At 53.3% G+C, this 15,910-nt stretch overlaps 1 protein-coding gene across 2 annotated transcripts in view; it reads right to left on the bottom strand.

Moving 5' to 3' along the window:
- The window catches only part of ELMSAN1 (ELM2 and Myb/SANT domain containing 1), a 42,666-nt gene extending 27,465 nt beyond the window's left edge, over nucleotides 1-15,201 (bottom strand). The window contains exon 1 of one of the 2 annotated variants that reach the window (XM_023761368.1): nucleotides 14,874-15,201. The gene's annotated coding sequence lies outside the window, so the exon portion shown is untranslated. Of the gene's footprint in view, nucleotides 1-14,334; nucleotides 14,446-14,873 lie in introns of those variants that run through there. The other variant, XM_023761369.1, reaches the window with a different exon arrangement.
- Between the last annotated feature and the right edge of the window lie 709 nt (nucleotides 15,202-15,910).

A 15,910-nucleotide genomic window follows, 5' to 3' on the forward strand; every position in this document is an offset into this window, starting at 1 on the left:
TCTGTGGTGGTGGGGGGACGGGGGTGATGTCTGTGTACTGTAGGTGGAGGAGAGGCCCCCAAGTTGAGATAAGCGTGTACGCGCCTGAGAGGCTCCCAGCTCCTGGGAGACACGTGGACCTTCCAGCCTTCCCTGAGGCACCTCCCCTCCCCCTGCCCTCCCCTCAGCTTGAGCACGTTCTTCCTACCTCTGTCTTGCTTCTGCAGACTCGTACTCTCAAGGGGCCACAGATCCGCAATGTGGCTCGCCGGCTGCAGTTTGCCGACCACTGAACTAAGCTAAACACAAATCCTTCTCCAATTGCTGGTCCACAAGCTACCTGCCCCTTGACTGTCACTTGCTGCCCCCCATCACAGGCAGGCCAACTAGAAAAGCGCCAGCCCTGTCACTGCCCCTGCCTCATTTTTCTTCCCCTGTGGCTTCCTCCTCTGCTTAGACCACAGCCAGGGACATGAGCCTGCGGGTCTGTCTCCTTGTGCGTCCTGATATGGCTGGGCTGGGCCTCAGGACACCAAGGTGTCTGGCTAGGAAGCCAGGGGGGCAGTGATGAGGAGTCCTTCCTAGGGGAGCCCAGCACAGCCCAGCTGGCCCTGCAGCCCAGGCTCACATCTTGAAAAGCTCTCTCAGATACTCTGAGGCCTTTGGCTACAGCCAAACTGGGCATGTGGCCTGGAACTGCCATCTTGGTTGCTGCCCAGGCCCTAGATTAGGGGTGGAGAACCTTTTTTTCTGCCAAAGGCCTTTTGGATATTTATAACATCATTCGAGGGCCATACACAATTATCAACTTAAAAATCAGCCTGCTATATTTGGTCAAACATTTAATTAACTCACCCTAATGCCTTGGCAGGGCCAGACCAAATGATTTCGCAGGCCGAGCGTTCCCCACCCCTGTCCTAGATAGACCTTCCTCTGGACACAGTGCCCTCATTTGCAGTGCTCTATGTCCCCCTGTAACTGGAGTTCACAGCGAGGCTGAAGGGCCCCATTTCTCCCAGCCACTGGACACACAAGTCCTGTTCTCACGGGGTTTGCAAACCAATAAGGAAGGAGACACCAGCTACAGAGGAGGACCTGCCTCCTAGACGTGTCACTTCCCCTGGGGGCATGAACGAGCAGGCCTTACAAGCTGCCCACTTCTCGTTTAGAAAGAGTCTTAGGTTATCGTTCTCCAGACTGAACTTCAGCTCTGGAAGGCAGAGGCCAGGTAGATGGGCCAGGGATCCACGAGTCCCAGGGGTCTCAGCCATCAAGCTGATCAGGCTCAAAAGGCTCAGGCAGGGTTCGAGCCGGCTGCTGTTTGAGCTTTGATTATAAAAATGCCACACTAGCCTGGCCGGCGTGGCTCAGTGGTTGAGCGTCAACCTATGAATCAGATCACAGTTTGATTCCGACAGGGCATATTCCTGTGTTGCAGGCTTGATCCCCGGTGTGGGGCCTGCAGGAGGCAGCCAATCAATGATTCTCTCTCATTATTGATGTTTTTTTCTCTCTCTCTCCCTCTCCCTTACCTCTCTGAAATCAATATATATATATATATATTTTTTTTTAAATGCCAGCACTGAGGTGCTTTTAAAGGGATCCTGTGAGAGGGGAACCTTTGCCTGATGAGGCATTCTCCGGGTGGCTACCTCTATTATCCCCCTCCCCCAATGCCCGCAAACATCCCCAGGATGCTCATGAAAAGCCAAGATAACCAGGCCCATTTCTTCAAGGGGAAGCCGAGGCAGAGAAAACACACAGTCCCAGGCAGAGCCAGGGAGGGATGGAGCCTCGAGGCTCACAGGCAGCCCAGGAAAACCCCTCCCAACAGAGCTCTGGAACCCAGGGGTGGTGGGGTAGAAGCTGGTGGGGTCAGGCTCTCTCCAGAAGACACGCAGCAACTGTCCCTACTGCCAGGACCTCAGTGACTGAACCTTCAGAGGGGGGCGCACGGGGACGGGTGGAGCCCTTGGTCTCCTCACAACCCTCTCTGTGCTCTACAGGGCTCACCCCACCGGAGGCTGCTCCAGTTTTTCCCTCCCTTTTCGGAAAGGCCTGGCTCCCCAGCAGGTCTCTGCCCTGGGCCAAGACACAGAGGGGATCACCACAGGGGCCTCCCTTAACATGGCCTCGCCCTGCCTATGGTCCCCCACACCCAACACACAGACAGCCTCTGCAGCACCAGAGGTTTTCTCACGGCCCCTCCATCCACTCCACAAGCATTTGTTGTGCACTAGGCTCTGGGGAGACACGGGAGACAAGGCACAGTCCCCACCTGCACAGAGCTCCCAGTCCAGTGGAGGAGAGACACAGAGCACCGATTATAATGCAAGGTGTCCCGTGCAGGGGCTAGAGATACATACACAACAGATCACCCCAACAAGAGTTTCCTGATTTGGGGCCTTTTCTGGAGCTGTTTCCTCTGCCTGGAACCTCTACCTCCACTCTGACAATCTGCCTTCCTTCAAGGCCTACCTCCTCCAGGCAGTCCTCCAGCACATGCTTTCCTTAGTCTTTTCGGATGGTCATGCCCTTGCCCAGTGTTAACCACTATGTCATAATGCTTCTACAATTCCCTTCTGTTTCTTTACTTTTTAAATATATGTTTTAAAATTGATTTCAGAGAGAGGAAGGGAGAGGGCGAGATAGAAACCTCAATGATGAGAGAGAATCACTGATTGGCTGCCTCGTGCACGCCCACACCGGGGATGGAGCCCATAACCCGGTCATGTGCCCTGACTGGGAATCCAACAGTGACCTCCTGGTTCATAGGTCCACACTCAACCACTGAGCCACGCCAGCCAGGCAATTCCCTTCTGTTTCTGCACCAAGGCTGGGAGAGGCAGGGCACGGAGGCAGTGTGGCTCAGTGGGGAGGGCAGCGGACTGTTTGTCAGGTAACCAGGTGTCTGTCCAGGAGCCACTATTCATTGGTTCTTGCCTGTGAGGAACTTAGGAGCCCAGGGCAGGGAAATGGGGACAAGGCCTGTGTCCAGGAATCAAAGGAACCCCGTTGTTATGAGCCACTGCCATATGAAATAGCACCTGCACTGCCCGCATGTTCAATGCTTACTGTGCAACCATTTATTCCCATCTGAGAAATGAGGAAAGGTTGGCTCTGAAAACTAACTTATTCCAGGTCACATTCTGAGCTCAGGAGTGAGAAGCCAGGATTTGAATCCAAGCCTGCTGACTCCAAACCAGGTCTGGAGCTAATGTTCCACTGCTGCCCGTCTGTGTTGAGCAGTGGTTCCCAAACCTGAGAGATGGGTTCATGGGTCTGCTGAGGGGTGGAGGGTGGCTCAGGTGGGAAATCTGCAATGCTTCATTAGCAGCCCAGGGGGTGCCCAAGTGTTGGAGCAGGGGAGAGCCCAGAGGACCAGCAGCTGCCATTAAGCCGTTTCCAAGGACCCACTGCTCCTCACTCCCCAGAGGAGCCGCCTGCCAGAGCGCTGTGCCTGCCCAGGAAACACGATGGGTCCCACGGAGCCGTGGGTGCTCTTTGCTCTCAGCGAGCCCGAGGGCTGACCGTGGCTCTTTCAGTGCCTGAGGCACAACCAAGTGCCCAAGACTACTGAGCACTTACTGTTTGCCAGGCACTGTGCTAAGCGCATCTCATTTAACCCCCACTCTTCTCTGTCTCATTTTACAGGTCAGGAATGGTACACTCAAAAATATCTATTTAACACAAAGAAGACAGCAACAGGAAAACAAAAAGACATAGACAGATAGAAATCAAATAGCAGAATGGCAGACAAAAATCCTACCTTGTCAATAATTACTTTAAATGTAAATATATTAAACATTCCAATTAAAAGGCAGAAGTTGAGATGATGGGTTAAAAAAAAACCATGATCCAACTATATGCTGTTTATAAAAGACACACACTTCACCTGGCTGGTGTGGTTCAGTAGTTGAGCTTCGACCTATGAACCAGGAAGTCGTGGTTCGATTCCCTATCAGGGCACATGCCCCGGTTGCGAGCTCAATTCCTAGGAAGGGGTGTGCAGGAGGAGGCCGTTCAAATACTCTTTCATCATTGATGTTCCTTCTATCTCTCTCTCCCTCTCCCTTCCTCACTGTAACCAACAAAAATGTATTTTTGAAAAAGAGACATAGACTTTAAATTTAAAGACACAAATAGGTTGAAAGTAAAAGGATGGAAAAATATACACCATGCCAACAGCAATTAAAAGAGCTGAAATGACTATGTAAATATTAGACAAATTAGACTTTAAGACAAAATTCTTAGTAGAGGCAAAGAAGGAAATTTTATAATGATAAACGTGTCTATCCATCAAGAGGATATTACAATTATAAAGGTATACGCACCCAACAGCAGAATCCCCAAAATACACGAAGTAAAAAAAACTGTCAGAATTAAAAGGAAAATTCGACAATTCAACAATAATTAGTTGGAGACTCCAGTATTATACTTTCAATAATGGGCAAAACAACTAAACAGATTAACAAGGAAATAGAAGACTTGAATACTATAAAGCACTAGCCCTAAGAGATAGCTATAGAACATTCTACCCAACAACAGCAGAATACTAATTCTTCTCAAGAGCACATAGAATGTTCTCTAGGATATAACGTAAGTTATGCCATAAAACAAATCTCAATAAATTTAAAAGGGTTGAAATCATATTAAATATGTTCTCCAATCAAAATAAGGTAAAATTAGAAATTAATAGGGGGAAATTTGGGGAATTCGCAGGAAATGAAGGCTAAAAGGAACCTGTCAAGTTCTCACAGCTCAGAAAGGCCACTCCCTCCTTACTCAGACCATGTACTCCACACCTGCACAGCCCCAGGAGGCCTCAGATCTCCAACTTTTGCAAACGCCTCTCCCATCCCCACACTGAGCACACACTGAGCCTGACTCCAAGTTTGAGCCCAGAATTAAAAAAGTTGGGGAGGCAAAGGTCTTTGGGGCTGTAACAGCTTGCTAGGCAGCCCTGCTTCTCCTTGGGAAAATGGTCACATGCAAATATTTCACTCCCCCAACCAGTCTACAGAATATCCAAAAGGCAAATCCTTCCTAAAAGAAGGAAGCTAACATGTGTAGAGCACTTCCCCTGTGCCAGGCACATGACACACCCTAACCCATGCTTACAAACTTCCCATCAAGGTGTCTTATTGTCTTCATTTTAAAGAGAGAAACTGAGACTCTGCTATTAAAGTGGAAGAAGCAAAAATCCCTCCATTATCCTTCTAGAAAAATCCCGAATCTATACATGTGGGCCTCAAAAGGAACGCTACACGTGAGAACCCCACAAAAACCGGCTGTGGACTCTCCCCTTCCTCATGCTCCCTCCTGCTGCTGCTTTTCTTGGGGGCATTTCCAAGCAGAGCACAGTATGTAACACTCCCTCACTAGAAACAATCCCAGTCCACCAGAAACAGGTTCCCCTCAAGATCAGGGAAATCCATAAAAACCCCTGGGAACTGGGAGAGCCCACAGGGTTTTGAGGTGAGGGGACTGCAGAGGTGAGCGGGAGCTGCCAGGTCAGTAGGATCTCACTCTGGAATAAGAGCCTGCACACGGGGAAAGGTGGCTTGCACCCCTCTTCAGAGCCAACCAGCAAAGCAGGGCCCAAGTGGGGAAGCTGAAAAGATTCCAAATATTAAGGGATGTCAGTGTTCACTTAGTCCAATTCCTTCGTCCACAAAGCAGCCCAGAGAAGGAAATAGATTTGCCTGGAGATAGATACACAGCCAGGAGCAAGCAGGGCACAGAATCAAGGACTCCAATAACAATGCTTCATGTCTCCATTTAGGCAGACCCCATCTTTGGCAAGACACTGGGCAGGGCTTGAAGCCAAAATGAAATCCCACCACCACCAAAATAAGGCTTTCTTCTTCACCACCTTCACCACCTCTAACATTTCTTGAGGGTGCTCCTATGTGCCAAGCACTCTACACACATGATCCTGTTTAATCCTCAGTGCAAGGTAGGTATTATTACCTCTCCTTTCTCAAGGAGGAACCTGAATATCCAAGGGGTCAAACCAGTTGCTTGAAATCACAGGAATATAGAGGCAAGGCCAGCGCTGGAACCCAGAATTCTATCAGGAAACTTCCTCCCCAGGGCTTCAGGCTCAGCCACACTGTCTGGGATGGATGCTGCTACATCTTCTCCCTGGAGAGCCTGAAAAACTCCATGATTTTCTGCAAGTGTGACTGGTCAGGTAAGGTGGGTAAGAGAGGTGGAGGAAAGTGGCTTTGAAGATGAAGAGGCTACTGGTGATTACCACCACTGCGTCAACATGTGGAAGGCTCAACATCTGCTCAGGAGGAAGCCACACCCCTCCAACACTCTGCAGCCCCATACCCATGGTTGGCTAACAGCTTTAAAAAATAAAGCTGACTCTCTCTTGCCTGTCAGATGCTCCAATTCCCATGGGGCCCAGACTCCTGTCCCCCGCCCCCAGCACGCTGAAGTCCGGAGCAACTCGGTTCCAGGCTTGGGTTCCTACTAGTGCCAATGGTCCCCACCACTGAATATCAGCCCCAGCCATAGCAACCTTCTTCTCTGCATAGGGCTTTCAGATGGGTATCTTCTCAAGAACTTACATTCCTAAATAAACGCCGATCATTTCACATCCTGAGTAAGGGAGACAGATACTAACTGCCTACTCCCTAGATCTCTGGACCAGATTTCTATTTCATAACTGATGAAACTGAAGCCCTGAGAGGTAGCGACTTGTCCAAGGACACATGGCTGATGACTTGGAGAGCTGTGGTCAGGGCCTCCTGGGTGGATATTCACACCCAGCACTCCTTCAGACCTGGTCCTTCTCAGTAGAGAGGCGGAGGAGGGGGGTCTAGGTGTGGTGGTTTCATCAGCCCAGGCTCTCCTGCCTGGCCAGTTCCAGAGGGACCAAGACCTACCGGATGGCCGGGGGCTGGGGGAATCCTGCTGGTTTGGAGCAGAAAAGATGAGAACAATATGGCTTCCCTTTACCTGCTAGTGACAGAGAAGCACAAAAACGCCCAGTCGGCGTGGCTCAGTGGTTGAGCATCAACCTGTGAACCAGGAGGTTGAGTTTTGATTCCCAGTCAGGGCACATGCCCAGGCTGCGGGCTTGATCCCCAGTGTGGGGCGTGCAGGAGGCAGCCGATCAATGATTCTCTCTCATCACTGATGTTTCTATCTCTCTCCCCCCCTTTCCCTTCCTCTCTGAAATCAATAAAAATATATTAAAGAAAAAAAAAAAGCAGCACAAAAACCAGCAAGGGTGAAGGTGGGTCCCTGCCTGGGGCCTCCTAGATGGGCTGCAGAGTAGGCACAGCGAGCCACCTGCCTCGCTTGCCCAGCCATCTAGTTAGTGTCAAGCCCTTTCTCAGGCCCTGGTCAAGATCCAGGACCTCTGCCAAATGCTCAAACATTCCTTTCGTTTTTTCAGTCTCTGAGCAGCTGCTGCAGGGCCTTTTCTCCCTGTTGATTTATTCTTTATTGTTCCTGAAATACACCCAGAGGCCTTTGGCACTGGGCACCAGCAGAACATCCAGCCCAAGCCCCAAGTACACACTAACCAGACTCTCTGGGACCTGGGCCAAGCCAGCTGGAATAATGGGCCCCGGGGTCAGACCCAGCAGCCACCAAGAAGACCCAAGAACCCACCTGCCCCCAGCCTATGGTCCCAGAGATAATCTCAGGGCGACAGAGGCTGGGATGTTTGGGAGGAGGAGCCGCTTGGAAGGTGTCCGGGAGGCCAAACTAAGCCTTTCCACTCCTCACATGCATGAGCAACTCCCCCAGCACCCCCACCCCCACCCACATAGCTGACCCCCACAGCCTGTTGCCCTCCACAGCAGGCCTCGTGGCTCAGCTGGGCTTCTGGCTGTGAAGTGTTTGCAGATTAAGGCTCCAGAGGGTCTTCCCACCCTTCCCAGCCAAATATCTCCACTATCAGCCAGTCTAATGGTACCTGAATTCCTACCATCAGCCCTTCATTCCAAGGGTCAAAGCACTGCTCCCTGTGCACACGAAAATAGCCTGGAGAAGTATGGGAGCTGCGTTAGAAAGAGACAGGCTTCAGGGTCCAACAGACTACGCCCTGGCTTCTCTAACCATCAGCCTCTCTGTTAGTTTCCCTATTGGGAAATGGGCATAATAATGTTTTCATTGCACAGTTATTGTGGGATTAAATGAGGTTAGTATATACATGAAGTACCTGGCACAGGTAAGGATCCAATAAATGTGATTTCCTCTCCCCCTTGCTGGGCAGGAGTGGCATCACTATCAGTCTTCACCACCTGGGGGGTGAGGGAGCTAGATGGTCTGATTCTTCCAGTTCTACAGTTGGCTGAGAGCAGGACTGGCCAGGAGCAGGACCAGGAGTCTAAGAGCCCAGGAGGGCACACCCGGCACACGCCTCCCCTGGCCTCAGCTGTGCCAGCAGGGCCTGCAGGGACATGGTAGGGCAAGAAGAGTCCCCTGATACTACCTGGCAGAGCTTCTAGGCCTGTAATGGGGTCCCCACCCTCCTGGGCTCACTCTAAGAAGAACAATAAAAGGGAAAGTGCTAGCACCTGCGGGAGGCTGGGGGGGGGGGGGCACAGGAAGTCTGAGCAGGGGCCAGAGGAACCCGGGCCTGCAGGGAGCAAGCAAGGCTGTCCTGAAGCCACCACAGTGAATGTCCCACAAGTGGAAGTGCCCGCCTGGTTATTTTTGGCAACTCTTCTGCCCAAAGCCAGCAAAGAAAGGCAGCTGCTAGCAACATGGAAGGGCTGTTTACACTCAAGTGTGCAAGCGCCGCTGCGGGGACAAAAAAGAGCACCAGCAGCCACGGAGCAGAGGGGCCTCTGCCCCCTTTCTTCCTCGGCCGACGGTCCCTGTGAGTGCAATCTGTGCGCTGCATAGCTGACATAGCGTGGGTACTTCTGCTTTCACTCAGATCCAGTCTCCCAACCGCAAAACTCACTCACATACACACAAACAGACAAATAAATAACTATGGAGCCAGCTGAGGGCCGAGCCACACCCAGGAGCCGAGACAGTATTCCTCTGGGCTCTTCCTGCACTGACGAGGCCGTCCCAACTTCCAAACTGGGAGCGGCAGGCACCAGGGACAGGCCACAGAACAGCTCCTCTTTCTGCACTCCTCAGGTGAAAGTGGAGGCAGTCTATGGGAACCTCGAGGAGCTCACTGCCTCCCAGCTTCCCCATTGGAAAATGAAGGAGCTGGACTAGATGTTCCAACACGTTTTCCAGCTCTGGGATGACTCCGGGGAGCTGGGAAGCCCAAGGCTATGACCAGGGCCAGCTGGGGGTTCGGACAGAGCAAGATCAGATGGGGAAGGGGATCTGAGCTGCAGCCAGGTACACGTTCCAAGAGGGAGGAGAAGGGAGAAGAGAAGGGAGGGGGAGAACGACCAACCAACCTACAAGCATTCTCACTGAGCTCCTTTCTGAGCTCTGGGGCCTGCCCCTCCAGGGAACTGGCAAATTTTGGCAAAGGCAGTCTGGATTGGAGCTCCTGTCTAACCAACTGCTGGAAAAAGCTGGGAATCGAAATCCCTCATCATTTTCCTTCCTCTCTGGACCCCATTTCCCCAGAGAAGGTGGGTGGCCTCAGAGGGAACCCCCTTCTGGCTGCATGCCTGGTATACTTCTCTCTCTCTAAGCTCTGCAATGGACAAACTTTGCCCAGGCTGCTCCCCTCCCCCCTTCCTGAGACCCGTGGAGGAAGAAGCATTGCCTGGAAAAAATAACGCTCACACCAAGAGCTCCCTGCGGCTGGAGAGAAAGGCAGAGGGAACAGGGAGCACCTTCCCAGGCCACCGCAGTACCAGGCTATGTTCCAGACAGAGCCAGACCAAAAAGCACTGCCAGGAAAGCCCTTGCCCCTCGCTCCTCTTCTCCCCACCAGACCCTGCAAAACACAGCCAGCAATGGGGTCCCTCCGGGAGACACCCCCACCCCAGCAAAACCCCAGCTCTTTTCTGACATGTGGCAACTTCCTTCTTATATAATATCTTGGTGGACAACCCTCTCTCCCCATTCAATTGGTGCAAGAGCCAAAGTGATCTTTGGAGGGACAACTCCCACCCCAGGCTCCACCCAAAAACTCCATTGAGGTCACACAGAAAGGCTTCAGGTGAAGCAAAGGCAAGGGGACTTTTCCCTTGGCTGAGAGAGCAGCCTTCCTCCCACCCACGTGAGCAGTTCAGCCTGAGGCCTGGGCGGGTAGAGTCCCGATTGTACAATCTGATCTCTGGGAAGCTGAGCTGAGCAAGGACAGAATTGCTTGCAAAGGTGCACAGGCACCAGGGTCGGGCCGATTTAGGCAGTTGGGGCCAGGGCCGGGGAAGTTAGAAAATAAGCTTCATTTGCCCTCCTACCACAAGCAGGACATCCTTCATGTCCTTTTCCCTGGGAGGAGCCAAAGGCAGACAGCTGAACGAGCCGGGAGCCGGTGAAATGCTAGCCATTACCTGTTGAGTACCTACTATGGTCCAGTTGCTTTGCATGCAGGATCTTTTTTAGCCTTCAGAGCAACCCTGTGAAGTATTATCATCACCTTCATTTTATAGATGAAGAAACTGAAGTTCAGGAAGTTAAGCAATGCCCAAAGCCATCCAGCAAGTAGAGAGGCTGGAGCATGAACCCAGGGCTACCCAGGCCTTGTTCTCATGCACCAGCCAGGTTTCCTTCAGTCACTGCCCAGGTCCCGTCCACATACCATCCAGGAATGGTGTTCTGAGTGTGGGGGTGGAAGTGGGGGTGGACAAGTTCCGCTGTTATTGTTCCCAAGTATATGACTGTGAGAGCCCCTGTTTGTGTGTGTGTGTGTGTGTGTGTGTGTGTGTGTGTGTGTGTGTTGGGGGTGGAGGGAGAGCGATCTGGATTCCAAATAGCAGTTTCTAACACCTAAGTTATGCTGTAATGCTTCTGATTCATAAAATGAGCTCACAGTCTCAGGGTATCCTGGATGTTGCTTTGAATGCAAATGCAGATCCCTTAAGTAAGAACTGGGGATTTCAGCACATTCCACATAGCACTAGCCCAGCACACACAGGTTTTTTTAGTTCACCCCCACAATCAGAGTGCTTTGGTGCTGAAACAACCCTTCCAACAGAATGAGACCACTGGCTGCATTTCCTGCAACCTTTGGTGAGTCAGGGAAGAATGGAGTTTCCAGGCTGCTTCTAAACTGATGCATGCACATAATACAGGAAGGGTGCCAATATGCCTGGCTAAAGGAAATGCCCAGGTTAGCAGATTCCCAGGCAGGAAGCTCTTCCCTGGGAGGAGCAAAAGGCAGACAGCTGAACTTGGTCCTACTGGGGTCAGAATGACTGGGACGCATTCTCTAGAAGGCCAGCCACAGGGCAGTGCCAGGAAACTGGGTTCACCAGCACTAGGATCACTGGTGCAGCATGAGTCCCAGCAGCAGGGTTCACTGAGCCCACCACATGCCAAGCCCACATTTTTTTAAGGGAAATCTTTCATTTATTTGTTCACTAACACATACTGAACACCTACTAGAGGCAGGCATTGTGGGAACAATACAGCTCACACTAGAGCAGAGGCTACCATAAAGCTGAAATGTGCTTTCAGGACTTTACATACACACTAATTCATAGAATCCTCGCTGCAATTCTAAGGAGGAGGTATAGAGACTCTAGCTCTGAGTTGGTGTTTTGTTTGTTTGTTTGTTTTCAGAGAGAGGCAGGGAGAGGGAGTGAGGAATAGAAACATCAATGATGAGAATCATCAATCAGCTGCCTCCTGTACACCCCTCACTGGGGATCGAGCCCGCAAAATGGGCATGTGCCCTGATCAGGAATCGAACCGTGACCTCCTGGTTCATGGGTCAATGCTCAACCACTGAGCCATACCGGCTGGGCTCTGATTTGATGTTTTTAACTACCACTCTACAGTATATACACAAATGACTACATAAAGTGGAAGTAATTGTTGAGGAGAAGACTGAGGCTTCTCCAAAGAAGTGGCATTTGAAACAGGACTACGGAAGGAAAGGAAGAAACTCCCAGCTACTTGTGGCCATCCCTACTCCACCACCAGCAAGGTTTCCTTCTGAGAGACCCAACTACAGGAGAGGAGCTATCAAGGCCAAAGAATCCTGGACTATGTCCATTCCCCTTCCAGGCCACTAAGCCCTATGTGACCACCCCCACCATCCTTCTCTTACTCCTCCCCAACTCAGGGACCCAGAGGCCTTGGCTCCACTGGGCAGAACTTCCCTGGGTTCTGGAGCCACAGGAGGTCCTCAGCTAAGTCTGTAACTAAATATTGTCTTTTCTCTCTCTCTCTCTCCATTTATTAAAAGCAGTAGCCCAGCCCTAGCCAGTTTGGCTCAATGGATAGAGCGTTGGCCCTCGGACTGAAGGGTCCCAGGTTTGATTCCAGTCAAGGGCATGTACCTCGGTTGCAGGCTTGGACCCAAGCCCTGGTCGGGGCCCGTGCAGGAGGCAACCAATTGATGTGTTTTGCTCACACTGATGTTTCTCTGTGTCTCTCCCCCTCTCTCTAAAATCAATGGAAAAATATCCTCAGGTGAGGATTAACCAAAAAAATAAAATTAAAATTACTGATTTTTAGAGAGAGACAGATGAAGGGAGAGAGAGAAATATCAATTTGTTGTTCCACATATTTATGCTTCATTGGTTGCTTCTTCTATGTTGACAGGGGATCAAACCCACAACCTTGCCTATCAGGACGCTCTAACCCAGTGGTTCTCAACCTGTGGGTCGCGCCCCTTTGGCGGTCGAATGACCCTTTCACAGGGGTCGCCTAAGACCATCCTGCATATCAGATATTTACATTACGATTCATAACAGTAGCAACATTACAGTTATGAAGAAGCAACGAAAATAATTTTATGGTTGGGTCACAACATGAGGAACTGTATTTAAAGGGCCAGCAGGTTGAGAACCACTGTGTAACCAACTGAGCTACCCAGCGAGGGCTCTGACTATTTTAAAATCCCATACTTAGAAGTTGAACTGTCATCCCCAGGGGCAGTCTTTCCTAGGGTGGGGTGAGGGGCTGATAGAGGAGGTAGGGGTTCACTGGAGAGGCCACACTGGAAGTGGGCAGGCAGTCCCAGAGCAAGCTTCGTGGGTGGGGGGCTGGGAGGGTGCCCTCCAGGTTCCTTACCACCTTGTCCCCTGGGAACTACTCAGACTAATCAGCCAGAGACCAGTCCAATTAGAGTGGAGACTGGGCCAGGGCCATGCAAGGAGGTGGTTTATCACAGTAATTGAATGTTTACACCCCTGTTATTCAGTGTCCAGAGCAGAAGAAAAAAATGAAGGCCCTTGAATTCTCAACCTGGGAAGGTTTCTCCTTTCCCCCTCATCCTGAAACCATCTAATACCTCCTGGAAATTTCCAGGGTGCATTTCTGACTCTAAAGGGGCATGTGCCACCCCATCCCTGGGAGGTTCTGGAGCAGGACAGACAGGTGACTTCTTCCCCTCAGCCCGAGCCCAGAGGAGAGGCTTCTACTCAGAACTGCAGTTACTCACACATCCAATCTCAATCCTGAAGCTGCAGGGACGAGGAGAGAGGCCAGACCTCCAGGCCACTACCAGACCAGGCTCCCCCTGCTGGAGCGAGCCAGACCTCCCCTCCCCCCGCCGCAATCCCCTGCACACACGTGCCACCAAGGCCTTCATAGTCATCCCAGCCAGCTCTCCACCCATCCCGCCGGCCCCAGAGCCGGGCACACAGGTCCCATGTGGGATGGTGGAAGCAGGAAGTAGCCGACAGAGTTCTGACCAACAAAGTTTTAAATGGGGCTGGTAACTTCCCCTTTCATCCTTCTAGTAGCTCACTCTGGAGGTTGGGCTGGAATCCCCAGAGGCCTCCACTTTGAGTGGCAGGTATCTCCTCCAGGTGAGGCTTGAAAGCCCTCCCCCCCCCCCACCCGCCACCCGACCCCCGAGGCACCAGGCCCTCATCCAGAGTCCTGGGTTGGGGCTCTCAGAGGGGCAACCTGGTGCACACGATTCTGTTTGTGTGAATAGGGGAGGCGATATGACGACCTCCAACAAGCTAGCCTTGTGCAGGGGCCAGACAAAATCCAGGCTCCCGCGTTTGGCACAGGCACCACCAAACCAAGCACCCGGTGAAGCGCGGGGAGAGCTCCGCAGGCCTCAGCGCGTGGGCCGGCGGGGGCGGTGAGAGGGATGACAGGTCTGAGGTGCACCCGCAGCGCCGGGGTCCGTGGGGGCCCGCCCTAGACACTCTAAATTAGGGCTCTACCCGTTTCCTGCCACCCCTGCACCTCTGTTCCCAAACTCCCAGCGCGGGCAGTTCCCATGTCCACTTTCCCGTGCACACTGGAAGGAGAAGGGGAAGAGGCCTCCCGCACCAAGTTCCTGCACTTAGCGAGCTCCTCTCCGCGCCTCCGGGGCCTGAGATCTGTCACGCAAGCCGGTCCCTGCAGACACCACGTTTCGCTTAGGCGGAGGAGGAGCAGCCGTGTTCCTGAGCCGCCGCCGCCGCCGCCGCCGCCGCCAGCCTCGCGGATGGGGAGGGTTTTCCTGCCGGGGCCGCGCCCGGGTGGACCGGGGCCGCGCGCGAGTTGCGTAGCTGCACAAACACGGCGGCGAGTTGGCGCTGCACACGCAGCTGCGGAGAGGGGCGCGGGGGGGGTCACGGAGGGGCGCGCTGCCGAACAGCCAACGCTTGTCCACACCCACGCACACCCACGCACACAGTTGCCCAGGCCGCAGAAGTTGACGCGCCGCGCCCCGAGCCCCGGCTCCCGGCCGCGCCTGCAGAGCTGCAGCCCGGGCGCCAAGCCGCCACCGCTTGCACGCAGCCGGGGGTACCTTGGCCGCCGCGCCAGGGCGGGCTGCGCCTCGCCTCGTGCAGGCCTCGGCCCGCGGACCCGGCAGCCCCACTTACCTGCTCCTGCCCGAGCTCCGGCAGCGGCTATCCCTTCTCGGCCACGGGCTGCCGCCTTCGGTCGCCTTTTAGACTCCAGCCGCCTGCACGCACTCCCCGATTTTAAAAACAAACAGGCGCCGCCGCCTCCCGCGGCGCTCGCAGGGCTTTCGCCAGCCCGCGCCTCCCGAGAGTGGGAAGTTTGCTGGCAGGGCCCGGGAGGGACACGCGGGCTGTCACCCTTCGCTCTGGGCGCAGGAGCCTCGGCTCACCCCGCGCCGGTGTTGTCCGCCTCGCGATCGCTCTCCCTCCCTCCGTGTCACCCCCAGTCCTGCGATGCAGTGTCAGGATTGCACTGCTCTGACTCATCGGTTGAGCTCACAGCTTGAAAAAAAAAAAAAAAAAGAGAGCGAGGGCGAGAGGCAACAGCGAAGGAGGAGGACTCTGAGGTGCTACAAAGGATTGCACAACTCGGAGCTGGGAGCGCGGAGCCCCGGCGGCCGGACGGCGCGCGCGGCCGGCGGCGAGCAGGAACCAGCTCTACCACTTCATCAGCACAACAGTCTCTGGTCGGCCTCTCCACTAGCAGGCCCAGCGCCGCCCACTTCCTGCGACCAAATAAGGCCTGGGAAGGCGTCTTTAAACCTCCGGCGGCTGGCCCGGGCTGGGGATTTCCAGCAGACCTCACCTCCACTCGAGTCCGTCGCCACCCTCCCCGGGCGCAGGCGGCGCCCCCCGATGGTTTTGCTGGAGCAGGCCACGCGGCTCGTTCCTTTCACACCAAGGTCAGGAGGAGACGGTGACGAAATGTTTGGAAACCCATCGGGCCTGCCAGGAAAGTGTGTGTGTGTGTGTGTGTGTGTGTGTGTGTGTGTGTGATGTTGGGGAGGACACAAGTCGCTTTCTTCCACAAAGAATTACTCTCTGGTTTTGGATCCGGTAAATCATGCACAATCCTCTCCAAGGCACTTCATTAACAGTCTTCCCAAGTTTCACTTTTGGCTCATCAGCACCCTAGTCGTGTAGAGTTTGTTGAGAAACCGGCCCCAGCCCCTATA

Source organism: Myotis lucifugus, unplaced genomic scaffold (genome assembly GCF_000147115.1).
Source record: "Myotis lucifugus unplaced genomic scaffold, Myoluc2.0 scaffold_207, whole genome shotgun sequence".
Classification (NCBI taxonomy): Eukaryota; Metazoa; Chordata; class Mammalia; order Chiroptera; family Vespertilionidae; genus Myotis; species Myotis lucifugus.